General features: G+C 37.3%; 1 protein-coding gene across 1 annotated transcript in view; it reads left to right on the forward strand.

Annotated features, from left to right (window-relative positions):
- Positions 1 to 21,854, forward strand: part of ORC5 (origin recognition complex, subunit 5) — a 69,548-nt gene that overhangs the window by 32,830 nt on the left and 14,864 nt on the right. The window lies entirely within an intron of this gene.

Below are 21,854 nucleotides of genomic sequence, written 5' to 3' on the forward strand. Positions count from 1 at the left end.
TTTTTTTTGTTTAATGCTAGGCTTTATTGAAAATGTTTAATTTTTGCTAATGTTAATTTTTTATTTAAAATTTGAATCTTAATCCAACTTTGGCCTTTTAATGTTAATCAGTGATTAAAGTAGTCTCATACTTTTTCCAAACAAGAAGTTAATGTATGCTTTTCAGGAGCATGATCTTTGCAATTGCTATGAGGTGAAGTTTTCCTTGATGTGACTTCTTGCTGTAACTGGGCTACATGGGAAAGAATTAAGCTCACTTGTTTTGTTTTCTCCCACTAACTAGTACAGGGGAGTAGAATCAGGGGAAAAAAGGAAACATGCACATTTCTGTTTTTGCAAACGAAGATTGTATCAGCTACTCCCTTTAAAAGTTAAAATTTTATTTTATGCTATTTTAAAATAAAATTTTCACACATCTAGTGAGGATTTTTTAAGAGGAAATTAAAGTAAGATAGATTAAAAAAAAAATTAGACTGTTGATGTCAGTACATACATGAGTATGTCTGTATTCACTTGAGAACGTGCTGTGCTGGATCTTGTCCTCACCAACGAGGAAGGGCTGGTGAGGATGTTAAGCTTCAGGGCAGCCTAGGTTGTAGTGACCACGAAGTCGTGGAGTTCAAGATCCTTAGGGCAGCAAGGAGGGCTCACAATAAACTTACTGCCCTTGACTTCAGGGGACAGATTTCAGCCTTTCAGGGATCTACTCAAGAGAGTGTCCTGGGATAACATCCTGGAGGGTGGAGTGGCTTATGAAAGCTGGCTGATATTTAAGGATCACCTTCTCCAGGCCCAAGAGCATTACATCCCAACTAAGAGGAAGTCAAGCAGAAACTCCAGGAGACTGGCGTGGATGAATTAGCAGCTCCTAGAAAAGCTCAAACTGAAGAAGGAAGCATACAGGGGGTGGAAGCAAGGGCAGGTACCCTGGGAGGATTACAGGGAGGTTGTCTGAGCAGCTAGGGATTGGGTTAGGAGAGCCAAATCCCTGATAGAATTAAATCTTGCCAGGGATGCTAAGAACAATAAGAAAAGCTTCTTTAGGTATGTTTGGGAGAAAAGGACAACCAAGGAGAGTGTAGGCCCTCTCCTGAAGGGAACGGGCGAGGTAGCAACACAAGGTATTGAGAAGGCGGGGGTCCTCAATGACTTCTTTGATTCAGCCTTCTCTGGCAAGTGGTCCAGCCTCAACACAAAGGCCACAGAAGGTGAAAGCAGGGACTGAGAGAGTGAATTACCCCCCACTGTAGGTGTGGAACAGGTTTGTGACCATCTAAAGAACCTGAAGGTTCCTAAATCTATGGGACTGTTCAGCCTAGAGAAGAGAAGGCTCCAGGCAGACCTTATAGCACCTTCCAGTACTTGAAGGGGCTACAGGAAAGCTGGGGAGGGGCTTTTCATCAGAGAAGATAGTGATAGGACAAGGGGTAATGGTTTTAAACTGAGAGAGGGGAGATTTAGGTTAGATATTTGGAAGAAATTATTCACTATAAGGGTGGTGAGGAACTGAAATGGGTTGCCCAGGGAGGTTGTTGATGCCCCATCCCTGGAGGTTTTTTTAAGGTCAGGTTGGATGAGGTTTTGTGCAATCTGATCTAGTGGTAGGGTTCCCTGCTTGTGGCAGGGGGTTGGGACTTGATGATCTTCAAGGTCCCTTCCAACCTTAATGATTCTATGAAGCTTCCAGTGCTCCTTGTCTTCCAGAATGTTCACTCCTTTCTTTAGTAGTTCTAATTTGTCATGATACTGTTTCTTAACACATTGTGTGTTACTGTAACATGTCACTGAATTTGTTTGAATGTGTTTGCTTGTTTTTTTAAATCAAGAGATAACGGAGGTTAAAACTCTACTGATTTCTGCAGTCATTTTAGAGGATGAGCTCTTTAGATGTTTTTAATCAGATTTCTACAAAGGCTGTTTATCTCTGTGGGTATTTGGTGACACATCAGGTATCTTACACATCATAGTCTACATTTAATTTATTAGACATTTCTTGTCCATTTCATATTGGATTTAAGAAAACCTGTGATCTTCCCTAAAAGTAAAAAAAAATTCCTAAAGCTAATGTAGTCATAAATATGTAAAGACTTGGAATTAAGATTAACAAACTTAAAATTTTTTCAATTTGGCAGAACAATGAACAACACTGCAAATTGTTGGCCACAGAGCAAGAGGTTTTTGATCTGTAGTTAGAATAAGTCTGCAGATAGGAGATTTAGAGTCGTACATTAAGTGCCAGTATGATACGGATCTATGAAAAATGCACAAAAACACTGATGGATGGAGCTGGAGGGAGCCAGAGGAATGTAATTTCCTTTAATTAATGAAAAAAAAAAAAGTCCCCTTTCCTGGAGTGTAAAAATCTGAGTGATTTGGGTTGTTTTTGACTTGATTTCTAGTCTGCCTTACATGGATAGATTAAGGAATAGCTAGTTTTATTCAGTATGTGGCAATTTACCTGCAAGATTCGTTTTGCTCCTGTTGTTAGAAACCTAATTTACATCTTACTTTTTCAGATCAGAAATTGCAATTTAAGCTGCCTTTTTTTTTTTTTTTTTTGTAAATTGCCAACTGTGGTAAAATTCTGATTGCAAATTGGAAAGATGTCTGGTTCTTTTATCTACTTATTTGATGAAGGATTTGCTTTTATTGCGTGGCATAACCTTTCTGAACACCAGATACCCACATTGCAGTTGTAGTGCCAACTCTGTTAGTGCACTGTCTTAGATTCTCTTGATGTAGCAACTTTGATAAAGAGGAATCCAGTCAAATTAACAGGTTTGTGGGTTTTTTTTTAATTGAGAACACTGTGATTGCTTTTACAACCTCAGATTGTGTTCGTGTTTGAAAATACTAAGTTTTCCCTTCTATGCTTGGCAACTCTTGGCAGAATGAGCATTATTAATTTTTGCTTGTTTGTAGAAGTTAGTGTCTGTTGGAGTTGGTGGTGTGTGTAGTTTTTTAGAATTTTGTTTCTGGGATGTAAACAAGCATACTCTTGTGTATTTCCCTGCTTTTATAACTTCTTAAGTTCTAGACTTAAATTACAAGAGAGAATGTCACCAGCCTCTGCTTCTGCCCTGTTGATTTGACTGCAAATGACTGCATTTCACTGTCCTCCTCTTGCTTCAGAGGCACGTGCATAAAATGACACAACTTAATCCAGTCTGGCCATGGGAGTTGTCGTCTGCAGAGTGGCCCTGCTATAACTTCTTGCAGGGAGGAGCATTTACTTTCAGAAAAGAAAATGGAACTAGATGGAAAAGTGGACCTGAAACAGATCTTGAAAGTGTCTCTTTTCTTTTTTTATTTTCCTTTTTCTTCATGAGAACTATTAATGTTTATGGTATACCTTTTTAGTCTGTCAAGAGCCCTTTGCTTCATACCTTCCCAGTGACAGGAATGGTTGAATATAAACTGTAGACTCTGGGATTATTTCATTCTCATTACTGGTCCAAATAAACTTGCCCTCGTCTTTCAGTATGAGTGAAGATACACAGTCACATCTTGCCACCACAGAGTATTTGTTGGTTTTATACAATGTGACATAGAAAATTCTTATATAATTTCTTTAAATCCCCTGCCGGTTTATTGTCCAAATGGGGTGGTAATACAACCTTTTGATCCTCTGACTTAATGGTTAACCATATTTAAATTATTTTTTTAAATTGTTAAAAAGCTTTCTTAGCACTTGGCAAATTTGTAGCTGCATTTTTTTGATAAGTTTATATTATTACTGATGTGTTTGATCCTAATGCCTGTATTCTTTTATAGCTGTATTATGCAGTAGACACTTTTTTTTTTTTGTTAGATCTGTCTGCTGATTAGAAAGCACAGTAATGTGTTGATCAGTACTGTGTGGATTTTCTGTTGGTTTGGGAAGGTGCTGATAAGAGGTAATAAATAACGTATTTTCTCATTTTCTGTTATTAGTCACTGGACTAATCTGGCAGAAGTGAATGAGCTGAAATGGGAATGGAATGTGATGCACAGCACGGTCACATAGGATAGCACTTTAGTACTGACTGTGGCAGCTTGAGAGAGCTTGCTATTAAGCAAAAGGAAAGGAGAAAACATTACTTACTTTTAAGCAAATAGCTGACTGTATATATATATTAAGTCTCAGCATGACTTAAACTAGGAATACTTTTATTTATATTTAATGTAGTACTTTCTAATTAAAATTGTGAAGGAACTAATAAGCTTGATTCCTTTTAGTTTTAGTTGATATAGAAAAGATCTTACAGAAAAATTGTTTGAGCTATGTTATGTTGTTTAACTTAGTTTGATCTTGTTTTCATTTTTTGAGGTATACTGTTATACAATCTCTGGGGTGGCTTTCTTAAATTCTGTTCTATTTTAATTCTTTCTAGTAATTTAAGGTAAAAAAACTTATCTTATTTCTGTGAGGAGCTTCTGGTAATAATGCCCAGCTTGGTGCTTCATTTATGTCTTAAAAACACTTATGTATTTAAGAAGACATATTGTTGTGGATGATTGAAAATTAGTTTTATGGAAGAAATTTTGGTTATGACAAGGGAAACGCTATTGAGAAGGAGGAAGCAAGGACTTCAGATGAGATTGAGTTTATCAGTAAGATAAAGGGAATCCCTAAATTTGTTCTGTCTTTTTGTCTAGAAGAATTGACTCTTTTCAAAAGTTCCTTGCTATCTAATCTTAGTTTTTTTATTTCAGTAGCATCTCTCTAAGAATTTGTAGACTCATATAAACAAGTAAGTAGCTATATGCTACTATATTTCAGCTATATGCTGAAATTGATTAACAATAAATTTGTACTTATAATGAAATAAAATACTATTTTTTGAGGTAGGTATACAGTTTTCTGTGGTTGTGATGAAGAGTTTTGTGTACTCTGTGAATCTGTTAATAATTTCCACAAACAACTCTTCTGCCCCTGTGAACTTAGTGTTAAATATTCCTTTGTGACTTTCACTTGCATTAGATTGTATGCTATATAGTATAGGGAATGTGTTTGATCAACCAACAGTTTCTTTAACTTCTGTTCTCTTGGCACATCATTTGCAAACAGTATTTGAAGCTTCAAATTTTAACTTATCTATGAAAATGTGTTAGTGTATAAAATAAGTAAATATGAATACATGAAAGACAAAACAGAGTTTCCCTCCTTCCAAACTCTCTCCATCCCTTTTTTTACATACTTATTTAGATATTGGTTTCATGTACTTAATAGAAGGAACATCTTTTAATACCCCAGGAACAAATTCGTAGTGTTTACATCAAGCAGTTGCAGCTGAAGCTTGTTAGTGATTGCCTCCCAGATTAAAAAAAAAAAAAAAAAAAGTCTTCACTGTGATACATAAACTCCTATTGTTTGGAGATAAATAATCGGCTCATCCCCTCTTTAGGGAAGAACAAAGAACATAATAGTACATCTGGTTCATCTGTTATGACAGCAAAGATTAATTAAGAAGTACTGCACAGCCTGTCTTGATAACATATATCTAAAACCAGCCTGTATATGATAAGCTTTTTAATCACTTTGCTTTAACTATTTAGTGTATGCACATAATCTGTTCCAGAATAACCAGCTATTCATAGAAATATTAGGGCACAATATGAAGATCAGTTAAATCAGAGATTTAGGGTAGTGTTCATTTAGTTCTCTTGCAAATCTCTAGTTTTAAGATGATATGACTAGAAAGATATAAGACTAGAACGAACCTTTTGGGCTCCCAGGTGACATCATTACCCCTCTTCATAAATTCTGTTTGTCTCTTTCTGAAAAATAACTTGGCTGGTTTCGCTAACAATTTGGATCACAAATTGTTCGGAGGAACGAACCAGATTTTTATTCAGCATTTGTATAGAACCAGGTTCAGTGAAATACAGTTTCAAAACTAGAGCTAGCCCTTGTGGCCCAGTAGTTAAATTGAGTGTCTCTGTTTCTTTGCTTCCATGATGACAAGAACTAATGTCTAGTTCCAGGTTTTAGACTACTGAAAGCCAGTTTTACTTGCTTTACTTTTTAGTGCAGTTGTCTCTTAGCCTAAATCCTTTACTTGTTCATTGGTGTTTACTTCAGCAGAGTTGTAATGACACAGAAATCCTGTTAAGATCTCATTTTTTCATACCATCACTTAATAAACGTGTGTGTCTTTTAATTCCCTGCACATACAGTAATGAATATAATCACAACTTCATGTCTGGCACAAAAGATGGTTCAGAGTCACTGGTTGAAAAGTTGGCCACATTATATTCTTTTTATTGATGTGCTCCTTGGACTAGTTCTGATAAGGTCCCTGTCCTCCTCTCTGTGCCTAGTGGACTCTTACATCTCCCTATTTAGATTATGTTCTCTTCAGGTGCTTACACTCCACCTGTCACATCAATACAGATGATTTTCCTGTATCACATGTGAAATAAATTTGTAGCATTGTATCTGCACCAGAGATGCCTTCCAGTTTTGAGAAGGTTGGAAAGTGCTGAGGTTGTATATGTGTACAATGTAGAGCACTAGGTAGCAAAATGGTACATTACAAGATTATGCTGGATCACTTCAGTGAGTACTTGTACTGTTTCTGCTCTGCCAGCTGCAGTCAATTCTAGCTACTGACTTTCTAGTTGCTTTCTGTGTTCATTTCATAGGGGATAGTAGGGCTTGCCACAGTATCTTGGACAAAAGAAGCAGCTGCATTACAGTTAATTTGAAAGGGAATTTCAAAATATGAAGCTCGTTGACAAAAGAATGCCTCTTGATAGATGACGAATAGTTAAGAATTAACATAATCTCTCTTTATCTATTAAAATGAAAACTGGAAGATACATGTGGGGGGTAGTGTGGAAAACTTAACAGCAGTGACAAGTAAACCTCACTTATGAAAATTTTGTATTCTTAGTAAACATTGCAAATATTGCTTACTTAAAATTTGAAGAGTGAGAGAATAAGAAGCTAAAAAAAACCCTACCTTTTCTTAGCCTTGAAGAAACTTCATTCAGAAAAGTATATTTTTAGAAATAAAATCCCTATGATTTGCCTTGTCAACAGAGGGTGTCATGCAGTTTATTATTGTTATTTTGCAATTGATGGCACTTGAAAATGTTGCTAAATATCTGAAGGTCCATTAGGTCTCTAACCTTACCGTCTTATGATTTAATTTCTCACATGAGGTGAAGGAGGGCAGAAATCATGATTGTTTTGGATGACATCTTTTTAAGCTATATATGTCTGTGCAGTATATTTGAGGTAGTCACTTACTGTGCTTTACTAGTTAATGGAGAGAAGTAGGCATGCAGAGAACATCAGTCTGTGCACCCTGATGTAGACATGAGCATCTGAAACCACCCTGCTGATTAATATTTTTTTTAAATCTGTGTTAGTTTACAGTGAATTGGATTGGATATTAGAAAGAATTTCTATACTGAAAGAGTGGTCAGGCACTGGAGCAACCGCTTGAGTCACCTCCTTGGAGGTATTCGAGAAACATGTAGATGTGGCACTTCAGCTCATGCTCTAGTGGCCAAGGTGGTGCGGGGTTTTGTGGGTGTTTTTGGGTAGAGCATGTGTGGTTGTTTGTGTTTGTGTGGTTGTTTCTTTTTTTGTGTTGATGGTTGAACTCTGTGATCTCAGAGGTCCTTTCCAACCTTGACGATTCTGTGAATCATGCCCCAAAAATTTTGCTCCATCAACTAGAAATGGAGTCGAGAGAGCCCCAGATGCAAATACTTACATTGTAGCTGTCCAGAGCTTTTCTACCCTGGAGGACTAAAAAGTGTGTCCTTTATATTGACTGTTTCCTCATTAATTATTCTGAGTTGCTGTAAAATGACCAAAAACCCTTCACTATCACATGGACCTTCTTGAATGGCGTATTCCTTGTCAAAATGTTTGCATAACAGGGGAAGGAATGTATTTCTGTTCACCATTCTTCAACTTATGCAGATTAAGTTGGCTGTTTATGCTGCATTGTATACTTGGGAAGAGCATGCCCAGGGTTGTACTGCATGGCTGGCAAGCTGATGTTGGACTTGCCAACCCTTTTGCAGGACAGTTTTTTATTTATTCCTGAGAACAAAGCTGAAACTCTTCCCAGTGACAGAGTTTTCCTGGTAGGAACTTACTTTGCAGAATTCTGTAATGCTGATCTGTCATTTTACATCTTTGAAATAGCTATGTGAGCCATACATCTTTGAACCATATTTCAATAACAGCAACTGTAGAACAACTCAGTCTCTTACGGAAAACACCCTAAGAGTGATCTTTTTCCACATGAGAAAGCCAAATATGCCAAGAAAGCTACCTTTGTTTAGAAATATGAAGAGGCAAGGTATAACCTCTGTAAGTGGAATACGTGACCCTCCTGTTGTCTTTGTAGAGAAAGAAAAAACACCTCAGTGGCAAAATATATGTATTTTAATATTGAAATTATTGGTTTATAACTAATTCTTATTTCTGAATATGATTTAAAATGTACGTATGTTGCCATTTCTAGCATGACATGGTGCTAGATATTCATGTCAATTCATGTAGAACATTGAAGGGTATTTTAGTGTGCATATTTTTACATGTATATATATATTTTTTTTTTCCTACCTGCTCACCTTCCATAAATGTTTCTTGAAATACAATACATATTAAATGTGGGAAATTCATCATCCTTCTGTGAATATTTTAAAACATTCTAGTATGAGGAATAGAATATACAGATGGAACATCTGTGTCTTTTGAAAGATTCAGAATTCAGATTCTGGTTAGTAGTAAGTTAAAAAAAGGAGGGGTTGTAGCTGGAGTATTTATTAAAAAGCATAAATAGAGAAAGTGAAGACCCAAGTTGATGTAGTTTTAATAATTGAGGAGTGCTGGGTATGTTGTAGACCATCTGTGACCTATATAAAATGAATAGTGAGTTTCTTGTTCTAGATATCTAGGCAAGAAAAAGGAAGGAGCATTCAAAGATGAACTAATGAATAGTGTACATTAAAAAAAAACTTGTGATAATTGATTGGCTTGAGGGTTTACCACATAGATATGAGGAGAAAAGTGAAGACTGTTGTTACAAAATGGCCTTTTCTAGTCTTTTTTATTTATTACTAGCGTATGGCCTAAGAAGACTATTTGCAACAGATCTTTTCTGGCCTGGACTGACCTCTAATGGATGTATAACACTGATGGTGTAGAGAAAAGCTTTTTAATAATTTGTGTGACTGTAGTGCTTGTGAAAGATATTAGACTGACAGTGTAGAAGACCAGGAGACTGAAGTAATCTGTTCTGATTCACTGAACAGGTATAGTAGGGGCATCAGCGGTGTAATCTCTCTGTTGGCCAGATCTCTTGATTGCCCCAAGTTTCAGGGCCTAAACCCTGAAAAAAACAGCCAAGCATAAAAATGAACAATGTAAACAATTTAGATTTATTAGATACATTTATAATATTTTTAATAAGCTAAAATGATCTCTAGTGTGGGTAATTTTGTTTGTTTGGGGTTTTTTTCTGTGGTTGTCTGACATGAACAGAGATTTGAGCTGGATGTTTTATTAAAAAAAAAAATAATTAAAAATTAAACCAACAAGAGCCTATATAGATCAGTGAAAAGCTGGTAAATTTAAGGTAGCATGCATAAATGGAAATTACTTGAAATAAAGCTGTTCAGAGAAAGGAAAATAAGTGGAAAGTATTAACACTTAAAAAAAGCTGTGGACATGAAGAGTGGCAAGAATTAAAGGCTAGAAGGGAATGACTTGTGAAGAAAGATTAAAGGAAATGAACATGTGTAATGATTACTTATAGCTATCTGTGTGCTTGGTGAGTTTCAGATGAAGAGAGATGATCCCTACACTAATTTGGCTAAATAGCTACCAGGGGATGATGAAAATGTCTGGAAGTATTTATAGCCTTCAAATGCCAAGAAAGGATTTATTTAGAGGAGTCCAAAGAGGTCTAAGTAGGAGTAATGAAATAAGATGAGGGAATCTTAACTTTGAATACCAGAAAAAAACCTTTCTGTTTGAGATAATAAAGTGTGTGATAGTTTCCCATGAAGTGTTAGTGGAATGCCCACTGCCTGAGCTATTGAAAATGACAGTGGACAAAGCATTCAGAAGTAAACTGGAGGAAAGAGTTCTGTGTTGGAGGGAGAAGAGAGATGACTTAATAGATGTTTTCTATCTCTAATTTCTATGATCTCACATGGTATAAATTGACAAAATTATATTTATGGTACACTAGTGAAACATAATTTATGTAAATTTGCCTTAGAATAGGCATTAACCTTGATCCTTGCTTCAACTCTGCATTAAGCCTTGCCTTTGATACAGTAATCTTAATTAAAGTTGAATATTTCATGATTTAACTCCCTCTTGCCTCATGAGCAGAACAATGCTCTTATCTGTATTACCTCTAAAAGTGCTATCCATATAAAGTATCTTGCATCAGATGATAGACTTGCTTAAGGTCATATATGTATGAATAAAAATACTGAAACTCAGGGGTTTAACTTGTTTGAAATTAATGTAATTCTTATTTTACTACCAAATGTTTAAAAGCTAGTTAAACAACTTTTTCTGCATATTGAATTAAGAAGTGTTGTACTAATAAATACTATTCTAGAAAAAAACCAAACAAACCTGCATGAATGAGGAAGAAAGTAGGTATTGGCAGATGTGATGTGTGTCATTTGTGTCATCATGTAACTGTCAGTCACTGTCATTTTTGTATTACTTTTAACTGGGTTATTTATATTGGAAGAGAAAAGCTGCTCTTTTGATGTTAAATACTAAGGTGTTTTAAATAGGAAAAGGCAGGAAATGAAAACCAGGAGCATAAAAGTTCGCCCAAGTATTCTTCATCTCCTGCTTTTGTGCTGTATTTTTAATGTTTTTTTTTATTTGTTTTGTAGCAATGTTAGAACAAATGAACACTCTCCTGGAGAAGTGCTGAAACTAGTCCTGTGCTCCAGACACACAGTTCACCTGCATACATGCAAGACATATTCTTAATATAGGGATACCCTATAGCTGAAGTCATGGATACAGTGTAAGCATCTTCAGATTGCCCACTGGTGATTTTCTAAATGTTTCCACTTCTATTTTCCAGCTTCTGAAAATGTGCAATTATTTGTGTTTCTTTCTTTTTAGATGTATTTTTAGATTGTTTAATCACAGTTGAGTACATCTTATAAAAGGAAACACAGGCATCAACCTGAGCAGCTTCATATACATCAGGACACTTACTGTACATTCCTACAGTGATCAAGGTTGAAGGAAAGATGTGATATTAGGTGGCAATACGTAAGCAAATAAAAATATACAACTTAAACTGTAGAGCGTAAGGAAACGTTTGAATATCCTTTTGGAAAGCCATTTAATTTTTAATTTATTTTTTTTTGGAAGTTATTTGATTCCATGTAGAAGTTAAGGTGACAGACTTAATGCTTTGGCTAAAGATACAGCTGTGATAAATTATAGGTTTTGGACTGCATCTTTATTGAGTATTTAACTTGAAATTAGTGATAATATCATTTATATCACTGGAATCGTAGCCTGTGTCACGTATTTGGATGACTCAATATAAGTGCTTTTCTTCCAAATAGAAGTCTTAACCTCTTGTTTAAATAAGATTTGTCAGTTTCATCAGTATTTGAGGTACTTCTTTTTCTTTGTCTCAGCTTCTTCTTTGTCAGTTATAAATACCGAATTGCAGCTGTGATAAACTGGACATCCATAAACATATATACTGCTGTCTTCCAATTCTGAGCACAAGGAATGTAGCAGTGTATATTTATTGTGAATAATAGTTATAGACTGAAATGGTAAAAAGTGTAGGTTTTGGGCACAGCTGCCTTTCTGTCAGTCCATTACATGATTGGATTGAGGAACAAATTGGGAAAGTTGAATACATTTATTTGTGGGAGGAAAAAAACCTGAAATTGGGTAGTTGTAAATATCGTATTACACCTCTAGTCCTGCCATTAGACCTTTATAGGAGAATTGAAACACCTGACTGCACTGTAGGAAATTAAACTTTCCTAGTTTGTAGCACTGTTTCCATGTTTTGTGGCTGTATGTATCTGTGCCATTCCCAAACACAGCTTTTAACAGTTATGAAGAACGTGGGAATAACGAGTTCTCTGTGTGTCCCTGGCATCAGAGGATGTTGTGTAGCTGGTTCCAGGGAGCCCTAAGGGTTAAATGCAGTTAAGCCTTTCCCCAGCTTTCTGAGAACCTGGCAGTGCCTTTCTTTCAGTTGCTTTGTAATGGGAGGAACAATACCTGAATTCAGCCTTGGGTTGTGTTGGAGAGGGGGAAGGATTCAGGTTATAGTGTCAGAGGCAGCAGTTGCGCTCTGGCAGTATCTGCAAGTGCTTCACCCTATGGCTGAAAAAGTGGAATGTTAACAAGGCAAGTCTCAGATGAGACCATATGTATGTAAGGTTTTGTTGTTTTTTAATCCATTTCTCTCTGCTTGTGGTTTTCTTTTTAGTTAAATTAATCATGCTGTTTTGAATAGGCTGCATTCTGCCACTGGGAACTGTACCTCAGACTCTGGCTGGTGATGAGCCAGCCTAAAAGCAGGGAGACCCATTTCTTTTTTGTGAATTGCACTCAGGCAGAAGTGCTAGAGTCTTGTCACTTGAAGAAAAAAAGCATTTAGAGACTAAAAACTAAGACCTAAACCTAGATGACAGTTAGGATTATTCTCTGAAATATCTTACAGTAAGGTTTCATTTCATTAGTCAGCTGAATGGAAGTTAACATTTCTGAATTAATAGCTAACAGTTTATTTCTGAAGCAGATGATCTTGCATACATTAATAGCTGCTGACTGTTTTATCCTTGATTTTTTCTACAAACTTCTGCTATCAAAGACCACCAAGAAGTTTTGGTCAGAGGAAGATGTATGGGTATCTCATGCTTGTTTGTTTTCTAGATTTTCTTGTTTATTTTAAATAAGGTTTTGCTTTATATCTCAAAGACTCTACTCCCCCTTCCCCCCAAAAAAAACCCCCACAAACAACACAAGAAAAAAACAAACAAAAAACCCACCAAAAAACAACAACCAAAAAACCCCACAAAGCACAAAACAAACAAAATCAAAAAACCAAACCTTAAACCCAGCAGAAATCCCACCACAGCACAAAACTGAAAAAAAAGGATAAATTTGTCAGTGTTTAGTTACTGGGTACTGTACATTCCTCCACATCTAAACACTCTCTATTCTGGAGTAAAGAAGTACTGTCTAAGTTGTTGAGGAACTCTTACAAGGCTGCCCTGCCTAAGTACTTAATGTATTTGAATGTGGTAATTTTTGGCATGTATTTTATATTCACAGTATCCACTTTTCAAAGTGCTGCTTCATTTCTTGAGTATCTTCTAGCTTGGTTTCGTAAGGAAACAAAAATCACGTATCAGTCTTGTTCTCTCACCCTGTTTTATATCCTTCACAGCTTTTTGTAGCTTATCTAGTTCTGGCTGAAACTGACAGAAAGGTACAAATTTCAAAGATACTCAGTCTTACAAATCTAATTAAAATGGATGTCTGTGTTCATACCCTCTGTTCAGGAGACTTTGCACAGATTGTTCTTCTGCTTGACCTGGTGCTGGCCATTTAGTAAGGACTTAACCAAGACCCAGGCACAGGACGTGGAACGTCTTCTGCTGAGAATCATAGAATCATAGAACTATTCAGGTTGGAAAAGACCCTTGGGATCACAGAGTCCAGCCATCATCCCTACTCTACAAAGTTCTCCCCTCAACCATATCCACCAACACCACATTCAAATAACCCCTAAACACATCCAGGGATGGTGACTCAACCCCCTCCCTCGGCAGCCTATTCCAGTGTCTAACCACTCTTTCTGTGTAATTTTTTTTTCCTAATGTCCAGTCTAAACCCTCCCCTGTTGCAGCTTGAAGCCATTCCCTCTTGTTCTGTTGCTAATTACCTGTGAGAAGAGACCAGCACCAGCCTCTCTACAATGACCTTTCAGGTAGCTGTAGAGACTGATGAGGTCTCCCCTCAGCCTTCTCTTTCTCAAACTAAACATTCCCAGCTCCTTCAAGCATTCTCCATAAGATTGATTCTCTAGGCCCTTCACCAGCTCCATTGCCCTCCTCTGTACTTGCTCCAGCACCTCGATATCTCTCTTGAATTGAGGTGCCCCAAACTGGACACAACACTCCAGGTGTGGCCTCACCAGTGCTGAGTACAGGGGGACAATCACCTCTCTGCTTCTACTGGTCACACTATTTCTAATACAAGCCAGGATTCCATTGGCTTTCTTGGCCGCCTGGGCACACTGCTGGCTCATATTCAGCCACTTGTCAATGAGAACCCCCAGCTCCTTTTCTGCCAGACACTTTCCAGCCACACTTCCCCAAGCCTGTAGCGTTGCCTGGGGTTGTTGTGGCCCAAGTGCAGGACCTGGCACTTGGCCTTGTTGAAACCCAGACCATTAACATTAGTCCAACGATCCAATCTATCCAAGTCTCTCTGTAGAGCCTCCCTGTCCTCATGCAGATCAACACTCCTGCCTAGTTTGGTGTCATCTGCAAACTTACTGATAATACACTCTGTGTCTTTCTCAAGATCATCAATAAGGATGTTAAACAGAAATGGTCCCAACACAGAGCCCTGAGGAACACCACTTGTGACTGGCCCCAGCTGGATTTGAGTCCATTGACCACCACTCTCTGGGCCCAACTGTCCAGCCAGTACTTGATCCAAAAATAGAAAATTTTCTACGGCCTCTATGTGAGTTATGTTTGAACTGGAAAAAAAAACCAACCTGCCAATAGAAGAAGGGCTGTCAAATGCAAAACCTAAAATTATTGCAAAATGAGACATTTATTTGTATTTGTTCTACAGTTGCAATACTCTTGGGGATTTAACTGTTCAAGAACTCTATGGGAAACATGCATCTCTAGTGGTTTTGGTTTTAAGTTTCTTAAGGTGTAATGCAGCTAGTTGATACTTAATGAAGTGAAATCCTGGTATTGGTGGTTGAGGGCTTTGGGAGAAGAGAGGAGGCAGCTAAAAGTAGCCTTTTTTATATGGATTGGAATTTTTGCCAGTTCCAACTACTGGAATTGTATTTTCAATTTCTCTGTGAGCTTCATAGAAAGCTGTTAAATGTATTTACTAGTGTATGTGTTTTTATTTATGAAGGACATACCATTAGTCTATATTTCAGAAATAATTCTGTGTCAACCTAAGTTGTGTTTGGATAGTTTGAAGAGTTCCAGCTCTGTGAAGATAGTTTGCAGAACTGAGATTCTGCATGGCCTGTATTTTATATATGCAGGAATGTGTATACATGTAAATTGTTCCTAGGAACTGAAGAAATCTACCAAGAAATAGCCAAAAGTAGATGCATTCTTTGTTGGTGAACTTGAATGAGAGTTGTTTTGTTTCCAATCTTTAAGTTGTTTAGGTTTGTAAATAAAAGAAAAAAGTGAGAAAGGTCTGTGGCAAATGAAATCATCTTCTGAAATAGCACTTCCAAGTCACTTTTCTTAAAGTGACCTTTTAAAAACATGAATTTTATGTGTCCCAGACACATTATTTTGGCTATCCTCTAACCATGAACACAAGATTAAATTAATTATTTAGCATTTTATATCAGACTGGCAGATTCACTGCAAATGAAGTAAAAATATCAAAGCAAAGCAGGATGTAAAATAAGAATAATTTATCCAACTAATAAGTACATGTGATTAGTTTTATCTCACAGACTGCAGGATAATACTAATATTTTTGGTAAAATAGAGTTTTGTGGAAATCATTGCCTACTTTGCTAGGAATGTGATTTTTCTTGACAGAAGCACAAAAATATGTTTGTTGATATCTGTACATGTTATTTTATTTCTCTTTGAGAAGACTTAGTTTTGTATAATACGTATTCACGGCTTGAAAAACCTCCCCCACTGCTTCCAAAACGTCAAAGCCAAGCACAGGGATTTAGCCATACAACTTCTATTGAGATTAATTGGATTTGTATGGCTAAATCCATGCAGTTCTTCTGAAAATATTACAGTCCCTTGTATATAAAATATACCGATATATTCACAAACATAGTATCACAAAGAATATTTGGGCAGAACAGCAAGATCAGGTCTAATTTATATTTGGATATGAATAACTTTTGGTTTACTGTAAATGTAAGGGTTCTTGTTTAAGTATACTGAGTGAATACTAAGCATGTGCTGTGCTTGCCTTAGGGCTTCAATTTTTTTAAATGCGTGAAGCATTTACATAGGAGTCTTCTGTACTTAACTCAGGAGGGGGAATAGATTTCTGATTCATTAATTCCTTTTTCTTTTTGTAAGTAACTGGGTCCCTCACATCATGCACTCAAGAGGTGTAAAATACACAAAGAAGTGGGAGGGACAAGCAAAATGATGTCTGGCTTGGTACAAGGTATAAATTCAAAATCTGTTTCTCTTTGCAAGAAGAAAAATAGGAAGGGGGAAAGGGCAGTACTACATTTACTGCATGTACTTGCATGATATGCAGGTTTGGGATAATTATTTTCTCTCTTGTTCAATAAAGTGAGTTGTTACCATGGTAGCATTCATATTGCACAAGTTCTCTGTTATAAAATAAATTGAGAACAGTTTCAGAGACAGAAAAGTCTTTGTATGAATGTTTATTCTGTTCTTTTTTTCTTCTTTTTTTTTTCTTTTTTTTTTTTTTCTTTTTCCTAGCATAGAATTGTGCCTTAGAAGTGCTGTTCCTGAGATTGGGATCTTAATATTATTATTGTGATTACTAAGACTTGATACACTTTCCAGGTAAAATCAGTCAAGTTTTAACAGTAGGTAGTGCTTCTGCAGGACAAGATGCGCAAGGATAGAAATAGCTTTGGGGGTTTAGTTTTGAACACTAGTAAAGCTGGAGGAGATCTGCACTGCAGCTTTCCAGAATGTTACTTCTGGTAATAAAACTAAATGCAGCTCTTAAGAGGGTGCAGGCTGCCAGGCACCTCAGAGGAGTAGCCTGGATGTCCTGACCAAAAAACTCCTGGCAATAATCACCTTGCCTGTGTTCTGTCTTTAATGTGTCTTCTTGGACAAAACATGTTGAGAACTTCTTGAAAAGCAGGTTTGAGTCTTGTGGCAGAGAGGGAAAGGCCCCCAGGGCAAGAGTTTTTCACCAGAGCATACCCTACACAACGTTCTGGTTTCTACTGCTTGAGCTTCTCTTACTGAGAAACAGCAGACTAATAATGACACTTACTGATCAGTTCTTTTTTTCATAGCTATTTTTAAACATTTATTGACTGCAATGCAGATTCATGTCCAATTCATTGGACATTTTAAAATGCTTCTGTTTCCACTTACTGAAGAGATTCCAGAACATAACAATGGAAGCTACTTATCCATTATGTAAAGCTTATGTGAAAGGCCTCCAAGAAGGTGGAAAAGTGTTCAGGATATAACAAAAGTGATTGGAAGGACAAGTAGCTTTCCATCAGACCACAGTAGTGTCTGCCAAATCCTAACTGCTTCCCCTTTTGTTTCTTCAGTTTTGTTTTTCTCCTGTTTTCTGACTAAAGTAGGCTATAGCCCTGTCAGTAGCAGGGTGACTCTCTCTGTGAGATCAAAAGGCTTCAATGATTGCTTGGTTCTTTCTTGGTTTTTTGCACCTTTGTATCAATCTCTTGTGAGGATTTCACAGAATCACTGAGGCTGTAAAGACCTCTTAGATAGGCCTATCACCTAACACCACCACATCAGTTAGACTGTGGCACTAAGTGCCACATCCAGTTCTCCAGGGGTGGTGGCTCCACCACTTCCCTGGGCAGTCCATTCCAATGTCTAATCACCCTTTTTGTGAGGAAGTACTTCCTAATATCCAACCTAAACCTCCCCTGGAGCAGCTTCAGGCCATGCCCTCTCCTGTCACTAGTTGCCTGGGAGAAGACCCTGACCCCCACCTCATTACAGCCTCCCTTCAGGTAGTTGTAGAATTGTAGTTAATTGCTGACAGATGATGTTTCATGCTCTTTATCTGATAAAACCAAGTATAACTGAGTAAAAGATGGAAAACTGGTAGTTACGACTGCTTTGCTGGATCATCTGTGCAAAAGGTATAAAGATATTTGTAGATGTCTTTTGCAATTGCATCTAACATGTTTAATGGGTCATTGAACCTAAATTGTTAATATTTCATAGCTTATCAATTCATGGATGAGTGAAAGGTTTACTTTCTGTAGAAAGACTAACAAAAATGAATGTTATAATTTTATAGCCTCTATTGTAGTGTATTTAAAATTAAATTATAGTTACACATTAAAAAAAATAATCACTGGAGGTTACAAGCACCAGTGTTGTGTTGTTAGTGTTTGTTTCGTTGGTTTTCAAGCAGCTAGAGGGGTTGATTGATTTCCTGAGTGACAGTCTTAATCTTCGTTTTTCTGTTGCTACTGGCAGGCTCAAAAAGCCATGAACTTACTGATTCAGAGCAGAATATTCTCCTTGAGGGCAAGTATTTGGTTTCTTGGAATGGTCACTGCTGAGAAGAGCAACTTGGCAGAGTCCTCTCTTCCCTTGTGCTGCATGGTGACAATCGGCCAACCTGGAACTTGCATTTATCTTTGGTGTTTTGTCTGTTCTGCTTCAGGGTAACTGTGAACCAAAATACAGGAGTTTACTGGGACTGGTGCTGTTTAACATCTTGGTTGGTGACATGGACAGTAAAACTGAATGCACTCTCAGCAGGTTTGCTGATGACACCAAGCCGTGTGGTATGGATGACATACTGGAGGGAAGGGAGGCCATCCAGAGGGACCATGAGAAGTGGGCTTATGCCAACCTCATGAAGTTCAATAAGGCCAAGTGCAAGGTCTTGCACCTGAATCAGGGCATTCCCTAGCACAATTGCAGGCTGGGTGGAGAATGGAGAGCAGTCATAAGGAAAAAGATTTGGGTATGTGGATTGATGAGAAAGAAGCTCAACATGAGCCAGCAATGTGTGCTTTCAGCCCAGAAATCCGACTGTGTCCTGGGCTGCATCAAAAGAAGCATGACCAGCAGGTCAAGGAGGTGATTGTGCCCCTTTACTCTGCTCTTGTGAGACCCCACCTGGAGTACTGTGTCTAGCTCTGGAGTCCTCAACACAAGGACACGGAGCTGTTGGAGCAAGTCCAGAGAAGGGCCACAAAGATGATCAGAGGGCTGGAGCAGCTATCCTGTGAAGACGGGCTGAGAGAGCTGGGGTTACTCAGACTGGGGAAGAGAAGGCTCTGGGCAGACCTCATAGAGGCCTTCCAGTAGCTGAAGGGGGCCTACAACAATGCTGGAGAGGGTCTTTTTACAAGATCATGTAGTGAGAGGTCAAGGGGTAATGGCTTTAAACTGGAAAAGGCAGATTTAGGTTAGACATAAGGAAGAAATTATTCACTGGGAAGGTAGTGGGACACAAAGAAGTTGCCCAGGGAAGCTGTGGACACCCCCTCCCTGGAGGTGTTCAAGGCCAGGTTGGATGGGGCTTTGAGCAACCTGGTCTAGTGAGAGGTGTCCCTGCCCGTGCAGGGGGTTGAAACTAGATGATCTTTAAGGTCCTTCCAACCCAAATCATTCTATGATAAATATCCTGATTTTGTTAGGAAAGATTTTGAGCGCAAGTGTAACAGTTCCTAGTTCCTCTCAGTTGCTGTTTTGTAAGAGCTTTGTTTGTAACTGTTGGCTTGTCCAGGATCCAACATCATGTATCAAATAAAATTCTGATTACTATCTCACAGGAAAGTAAGTAAGATATTTTTTTCTAATCTCCTGTTTGATGCCATAAAACCTAGTGTGACTCAATGCCATGTGTGCAGCTCATACTGAGAGCTAGACAGTGGTGGTGTTTCTGATTTCTTGGTGTTTATGTGCTGTCTCCTAAAAAGTTCTTGTCCCATATGTTGTTTAGGTGCATTAACATCACAATTCAACAATATTTTTTGTTCCAGTTTGACAATACAAGAGCAACATGAAATGTCATATTTCAACAGATCAGATCCACTCATGTGAACAGTTGTATACCTAATTACTAAAATACCTAAGTTGAACATTACCAGGAGCCAGTCATGTGTGTTGGGACATTTCTCTTGCTTACAATTTTATTATTCTCTTTCATACACATCTTTTTCATACACATCTGGTCCTTTCTCTTTCATACACATCTGGTCCTTTCAAGAGACAGTGTATTAGGCCAGGAGGCATCTTTTTTTTGTATCAGTATGATGTGCTTACAGCACCAGTGGTTTCTATTTTTTTGTTTTGTTACTATTTATTCCTATTCTGGAACCACTAAGATTATGTGCAGAGTTTTACGTAGTCACAGTGAATATAGTGTTGATTACAGACTTCTGCAGTGCTTCTCATGAGTAGTTGGGATTCAGCATGGTATTTTGGAAAGTCTCTAAAGATACAAACTAAATGTATCTTTAAATTGTCATTTTTAAGAGCAAACTCTTACTTCAGACTACAGTATATTCTACCATTTGTCTAGCTGTGTGCTTAAAATGCCTGATTTTTGTATTTCAGAACTATTTGTGTCAAATCTTCCTGGAGTGGTTGTTCTAATAAAAAATTCTGAATATCTTGTTTCTTTAAGCAAGATTAGAATCAATATTATTTTCACACTTACTTACCATAATAATAAAAAAATAGACTGTGTTTAAGACACATTGGAAATATTTTCCTTTTTTTTGAAAAAGCAAGATAGTTTAGTTTTAGAAGATACTCCCAAACATCTGATTATGAGAAATCTCCTTTAATTTCATTATTTCTGCTCATGGCATATACAGAGCACAGATTATTTTTTTTTCCCTCAGGATAGGTTATAAATCCTAATGGCTTCATTTATTTTTTAAAACAAAATTAATGTTTGCAAATGAAACTCCTTCTTATAGCAGTAGGTGGCCAGTAGCTCTGTGTACATGTTTTTGTACTCGACTGAGATAGCATTAAAAATGTAGGAGCCTTCTGTAAACATATCAAGTCCTATCAGTATCACAGGTACTTCGTAGTATTTTTAGGGTTACATCTTTCTGTTCTTGGTAGAATTTGTCTTGCAATATCTAGAAATGTTGTCATTGTGAGTCAGAAGTGTTAGAAATGAAGGACCAAAAAAACAGGTGAAAATTTTCTAGATTTGGGGATTTAAGGTTATATGCTTGGTCAGTTGCACAAAGGCTTGCTTCTGGAAAACAGTCTTCATATTGTCTTCCTCATCTTCTAAAAAACACTTGGAACCTGAGACCTCTGATGCAGAAATGAATCAGAGGGTGGCAGAAGGATACTTCTGTTGGCTGCCTATTGCCTCTGCCTTGAAAAATAGCCAGCCTTTGTCTGGTGTCCACTTTATGAAGCTACCTGACTTAAGTAATCAAATTAACTGTAACCATAATTCCCCAAGTGTTTCCTTGACCATCTGTTACCATCTTTGGTTGCTCTGATTTTGGAAGTATGAAACAGAAAGACGAATACTTTTGAATTATCTGTCTATAACTCATATCTCTAATCCTACTTAGGAGTGCCTTTCCCATGTTGTGGAGTAAATCAGATGCACACACCTCCAGCAGGTTGTTGGAGGAATACGTTCAAGTCTTGGTTTTGCATGTTATAGAATATATCAAAATAAACTCTCCTGTGATCAGTTCCAAGGGTCTTAATAAATTTCTGAACAGAAAATAATTTTGTCTTCTCAGAAAATATCACATTAAGCAAATTTCTAGCATGCCTTTTGGGTCATTATGAAATACTTTAATTGTTCCCCAAAGTGAAGGAACTGACTCAGAAATACTAATTTATCCACGCTGTAGAAATTTTTATACTTTTTTTTTTAACTGATAAGCAGAGTGAGCCAAAGATAGTTGTGAATTGCCTTTTAT

The sequence above is a fragment of the Chaetura pelagica genome, unplaced genomic scaffold (assembly GCF_000747805.2).
Source record: "Chaetura pelagica isolate M959 unplaced genomic scaffold, ChaPel_1.0 scaffold141, whole genome shotgun sequence".
Lineage (NCBI taxonomy): Eukaryota > Metazoa > Chordata > Aves > Apodiformes > Apodidae > Chaetura > Chaetura pelagica.